The following is a 6,227-nucleotide window of genomic DNA, read 5'->3' as shown; positions in this document are numbered from 1 at the left end:
GTTCTATAATAAAGCATTGTGCTCCAACTAATTTCTCCCCTTGTATTTGTTTACTCCTTGAACTAGACTGAAAAGACCCTGTTCTAGATGCAGAAGTAATTTAGGTAGCAGTTGTTTTGCTTATGCATTATCAATGTAACTTGTTTGTAGAACCTCCAGCCAAGTGGGTTGAGGCAACGATATAGCCAACAATTCTGAAGAAGGGTCATGAGAAACTACAGTGCATAGTGCATCAGCTGCATTATTTGACGACCCTTTCTTATAATAGATTTTATATTGGAGGCCCAGCAATTTTCTCAAAGCTTTTTGCAGCAAATGTGAGTTAGTCTCTGATCAAGTGGACTAACCTTCTTTTATCAGGCTGAATGAAAAATTCAACAGGTTGGAGATAAGGATCTCTAGGCTCTACTTATCTACTTGCATAAGAATAGCCAGGCTCTCTTTCTCATAAGTTGATAAGCCTTGATTCTTAGGACCCAAAGCCTTGCTGACATAAGCAATAGGATGGCTATCTTGCTGTAAGACTATTCCAATACTTTTATCAAAAGAAGCATTTTCGAAAATTAGGAAGTGTCAATACAGGGGCAGTGGCTAAAGCTTTCTTCAATGCCTGAAATGACAACTCGTTAATGTCTATCCACATAACATTTGTCCTGTAGAATTTTGGTCAGAGCTTTTGCTATCATGGCAAAATGATGAATAGACCTCTAATAGCCAACAAGGCCAATGAAGCTTTTTAATTCTTTAATCGAAGGAGTAGATCAATTTGGGTCTTCCTTAATTTTTCCAGGGTCAGTTGCCACCTCTTATGCACTAATCACATGGCCTAAATACTCCAGTTGTAATTAGGCAAAAGAACAATCGGACAATCTTATTTTAAAAACGTGTTCCTTCAAGATGTCAAACACCATTTGGGACATGCTTCACATATTCATCAAAAATTTTGTTGTCGATAAGTACGTCGTCTGTGAACACAACGACACACTTTCTAAGGACAGGAGCCAAAATAGGGGGGGGGGGATAGGCGTCTCTTACATTCTGCAATTTACAAACTCAAACCAAGCTGTCAGCACACTGACCGGTCAGACCGATCAGGCATACCGGTCTGATCTGTCCATGATTTAGTGGTTGATAACAACAGGAAACCGGTGAGACCGGTCCTATGCAGAACCTGCCCAAAATCAGAGTTTCTCCCCTCCTTAAGCTCTAACACAAATGTAACTTGGTGTAGTGCCTCTGCTGATGATATCAAGTATATTTCTAGTCCCTGTACATCCAGAAATAACACAACCAAGTAGATCTAGCGGAAGTACTAAGTAAAGCTAGAGACACGAGTAGTGAGGCAAACCAAGATGGAGACACAATGATTTGTTTCCCGAAGTTCAAATTCACCAACATGAATCCTACGTCTCCGTTAAGGAACTCGTAGGGTATGAGTCTCTTTCAACTCGGTCCCTTGAGTTGGGTCTTTTTCAACCACTCCTTTCCACTATCACGATCCTTTCCACCAAAGGGGCAAGATCACGTCCGCACAAACTTGCCGCTGCTCACCACACCATTGGGAGCTAGCTGGCGATGCCTAGCCGTCTAGGTCCAAGAGTAACAAATGCAAATTGAAATCTTTGATGGAACCAAGAGTGCTCAAGCTATGGTTGCTCACTGTAGCTCGAAATAGAGCTCTCACAATGCTCACTTTACTCACACACACACACAATCTCACAACCCAACCAAAGGATATGCAATCTAGTTGAATCAACTCACAAAGAGTGTTGGGGGAGAGCTAGCTGGTTAAGAGAAAGGCTTTAGAAAGCACAGGAATGCCAGGGAACCAGCAGCCCCCGCAAGAGAGGGCCAAGGGGTATAAATATCTAACTTCCAAAAACTAGCCGTTTGAATTATCAGAGCAGACCGGTCAGACCGGTTCCCTAGACCAGTCAAACTGGTCTATTCAAGAACTAGCCATTAGACACCCGGACCGGTCGGCCAGAGAACACTAAACCCCAGTTAACAAGCTTCACTTGGTCCACCAAACCAAGACTTGATCATCCAAGTATCTTAGAGTTAGTTTTACAAGGTTTTCTCTTAGAGTTCTCACTTGGGTGACCTATGAGAACTTTTGACCATGTCAAACAACCAACGTTGCATCCCTCTTGATAGTACGGCATACCTATGCTCTTGATAATACGACATCCCTCTTGAATCACTTCGGTCTTGCCATACTTTGACTTTGTCAACCTTGAGACTTCAACATTACATCTTCTCTTTGAGCAAATCCACGCTTGAGTTAGTGACTTAGAATTCCCAACACATTAGCAAAATCTGTCCTTGGAACCTTAAGTCAATCTATAAAGTATTTGATGCATTGCATTGCATCTCCCAATAAGGCTTATATATGATATTTCAAAAACCCCACGGATACTAGCAACTTCACCTAGCAATTCACACATGGTACGCCGTCGCTTCACCAAAGCTTGCTTAGTCCCTCGCACTAGTCATCTCGGTTGGTTTCTTCACCACTTAGGGCAAGTACAACAGTGCAGGCAGCTACTGTCTTTTTATCACAAATAGACAATTGAACAGACAGCTTGTACAATGGACTATCTGTTTGGCTGTTTGCAGGGTGATTAATTCATCCTTTGACACACAAACTCATGGTGATCTAGTGCAAAATTGATCTTTGTAGCCATTTTGTTTCTAGATGAGCAAATGCATAATACATTCAAATAATGCGCATGAATCTTATATATAAAACATATTAAATCATAAAACGTATATAAACATTAATTCGCATGGCTTTTTGTAGCAATTTTTAAGCCGCCTATACATTAAATCATAAAAGGCATATAAACTAATAGAAAACATAGCAAACTTATTTTTCTCATATTCTACACAAAGAAAAAAGATGAAAAATTGGTTTTTGCCATTATATCATTTTTCAGCAATTTACTAGATATTTCTTGATTTTCAAGCAGTAAGTAAGAAATACATTAGAAAAATAGAAAATAAACACTTCTCAAGAGTAAAGGTTACACTTTTGAAATGTAAATATAAAAAGGAGTCTAACAAACTTTGTTTCACATTTTGTTGGATCAATATATAATTTAGGGTTAATTTGATCTATGCCATTACGATTTTTCAAGTTATGTGATCTGCTACTACAATTCAGCTATTTGGAGGCATACCATTATAATTATTTCTCTACTAGAGATATGCCATTTTGTACGTCTTTGATGCTTTTGGGTCTACTTACGGACCTCCATATTTTTGTATGGTCCAAAATATCCCGTTGCCTCTCCTTTCTCCACTTGCTGACATGCGGGCCTCATGTATCTTCTTCGTCCTTCCTTCTCCAATCGGCCTGTCCATCACCAACCTCGCCGGCTATTGCTTTGACCCCATCCGGCATCCGCAACCTCGTCGTCGCACCTGCACTCCGCCGACTACCCTCTGCCCAGATTCTCTTGCCACCCTCCGTCAACTCCCCTGCGCCAAGATCCATCCTCGTGTGCAGGCTCCTACTCCGGGAACACATGGCGTCCGCCTTCTCTGGCGAGTGTGCGGGCGGTAGCTGAGCAAGCACATGGGGACATGCGGCTGGTTGGCTGAGCTCCGACTGCCGCGAATCGAGCTCCGGCTGTCGCGAATTGAGCATTTGAGCTCCAGCTGCCGCAAATCGAGCTCCAGCAAGCTCCGGCTGCCGCGAATTGAGCTCCAGCGAGCTCCGGCGTGCTGCGATGTTGGGGACGACAACGGCTTCATCGCCGGCTGTTTGTGGCCGCGAAGGCGGCGTGCCAGACGTGAAGCTCGGCGGCACCGGTGCCTCGGTGGTGTGGCTGTGCTGCTTGCCGCCGTGCTACCCGGGAGCGCGGCGCTGGCGATGGCACAGCGAATCGGCGAGGATGGGTTGGGGAAGAAAGGAAGGAGGAAGAAGATGACATGTCGGGCCCACAGATTAGTCAGTTGTAGAAGGGCATTTCAGGTGATACAAAAATTTGTTGGTCTGCGGGTGGGTCCAAGAGTATCAAATACGTATAAAATGGCATACCTTAAAGAACATAAGAATTATAATGGCATCGTTTGGAATAGATGAATTGTAGTGGTAGATCAGAGAACTTGAAAAATTGTAATGACATGAATCGAATCAACCGTATAATTTAATATACATTTAAACACCCTAGCACAAATAAATCTATAGATAAAAATAGAGGACAGTAACATGGGTATTCATATTTTTTAAATGTAAAACATCACAAGACAGATCCAACGAAATAAGTTTGAGATCATTTGGACCTATATTTATTTTACTATGGATTGCACAAAATCATGAACATACAACAATTACTAACTTTGCTAGCTTGTCACCGTCGCCGCCGTCCCTATTCTGCTCGTTGCGGCTGCGCCCCTCCTCCGGCTCATGCTGCTGCTCGCCCTCCTCCCCCGGCTGCGGGTTCGCCCGCTCGTCGCCGTCGATCTGGGGCTCCTCCTGCGCCTCCCGACGCAGGCCCCCGCCGGCGGCCTGCTCATCGAGCGTGCTCTGCACCTCCTTTCGCTGCCTCTGCCCTGCATTGCTCTCCTCCTCGGCGCCGCCGTCTTCGACGGCAGCGGCCCAGGCCTGGTCGTGCGGCATCTCCAGCTGCGGGTCGCGGCCCCCCTCTAGCACGGCCTCGCGCTCCTTGGCAAGGTGTGGCGACCGGCGTTCGGTGGCGCCGCAGCCGCGGTCTTCCTGCCCCAGCGCCGTCGTGGCCGCGGTCATCCATGGATTTCGAGCGCGCGAAAGTGGGAGCAGCAGATCCGAGTGGGGCATCGTCGAGATGGAGCAATGGCGTACAATGTGCTCCGAGCTATCCCCTGGCCCTCGGAGCACGAGCCTCCGTCGTCGTCTCGCGAGGCGACGAGGAAGCCGTCTGCTCGCCCGACCGAGGGGCTTTTTGCAAAAAAAGGGTTGTATGTCGACGGGTGTCGACTCCCCGTTGTACATGCCCTTACCCTTACCACATTGGGTTAAGTTTTGCACATCAACAATGAATTCCACTTTTCATTCTCATGTCTTTATTTCTTTGTCTTTATGTTGAGATCATGAACCTTTGATCCTTTTGGACAAAGAACTTCCTCAATCTTTCAAGCCATGATTAGAAACTATCATTGAATCAACGCATGAACACTTGTTTCTATTGTTCCTTGTAATATGCTTGTCCTTTGCTTTGCAATCATACTTTTGATTGTAAATTTCTCACTTTGTGTCAAGCCAAGGATACAAACCACTTATTTGTCATTGCATGAACACTTGTTTATTGTTTCTCTTCACAATATGCTTGACTTTCAACAATATTTTCCTTTTCTTTGATTCTTTATCACATGAGCTAATTGTTGGTATTTCGTAACATCTACTTCAGATATAGGGTCGTTCAGCCTGGTTCCGGTAATGGCATTAGAAAGCCAACGTTGCCTCGACATTTCATATATCAATTATTGGAAACCAAACTATCATGAACTACGAATCATTCCGCGAGCAGAAGGAATCACCATTGTAGCATTTTACCAAGAGAATATTCTGACGTGTCATTTATATTTCCGTAGGGAAGACGGCAACTAAATTGTTTAGATAGGCAGGATGAACTAATCTCAATGGAATATTTAGATGCATAAGCAGGGGTAAGATAAATATGGATGAAGGTAGTGTGAAACACAAGCAATACTCAGCTCTCGCTACAAGAGATTAGGCCTTCTATGACAATTTTCATATAACAAAACACTTTTTAGTCATAGAAAGATGTGTTTATGACAATTTTTCTTTAGATGACAAGCGGTTGTGAACAGTCACCATGTGACTTTCTCGACCTTTGTGACAATAGCTCATGACGAAAGTGATGGAATATGATCGCCATAAATTAAAAATCATTTTTTAAAAGGACATCTTGGCACAGCCACGTGAGCAGGTAAAATATTAACTGGAAAAGATTAAAAACATGGGCGGCAAGGGGATCGAACCCACGCCCTGTAACTTAACAAGCACTGGACAAACAACTAAGCCATTCATCTCTAGATGCGTATATTCTCAATTACTTTTTATTTACTCTTTCCGGCGGACATTTATCTGGGGAGACTTTTACCCGTATGCCCTTATATAAATTTCACTTGACCCCTATACCCTAAAAAGTTTGGTGTTACCTCTATGTCCTGCCACCAAATTCTTTTCACCTTTGTACCCTTTTGAACGGAATGGCATG

Source organism: Panicum virgatum, chromosome 2N (assembly GCF_016808335.1).
Source record: "Panicum virgatum strain AP13 chromosome 2N, P.virgatum_v5, whole genome shotgun sequence".
NCBI classification, from domain to species: domain Eukaryota; kingdom Viridiplantae; phylum Streptophyta; class Magnoliopsida; order Poales; family Poaceae; genus Panicum; species Panicum virgatum.
The sequence above is the reverse complement of the archived record's forward strand: the minus strand, read 5'-3'. Positions refer to the sequence as shown.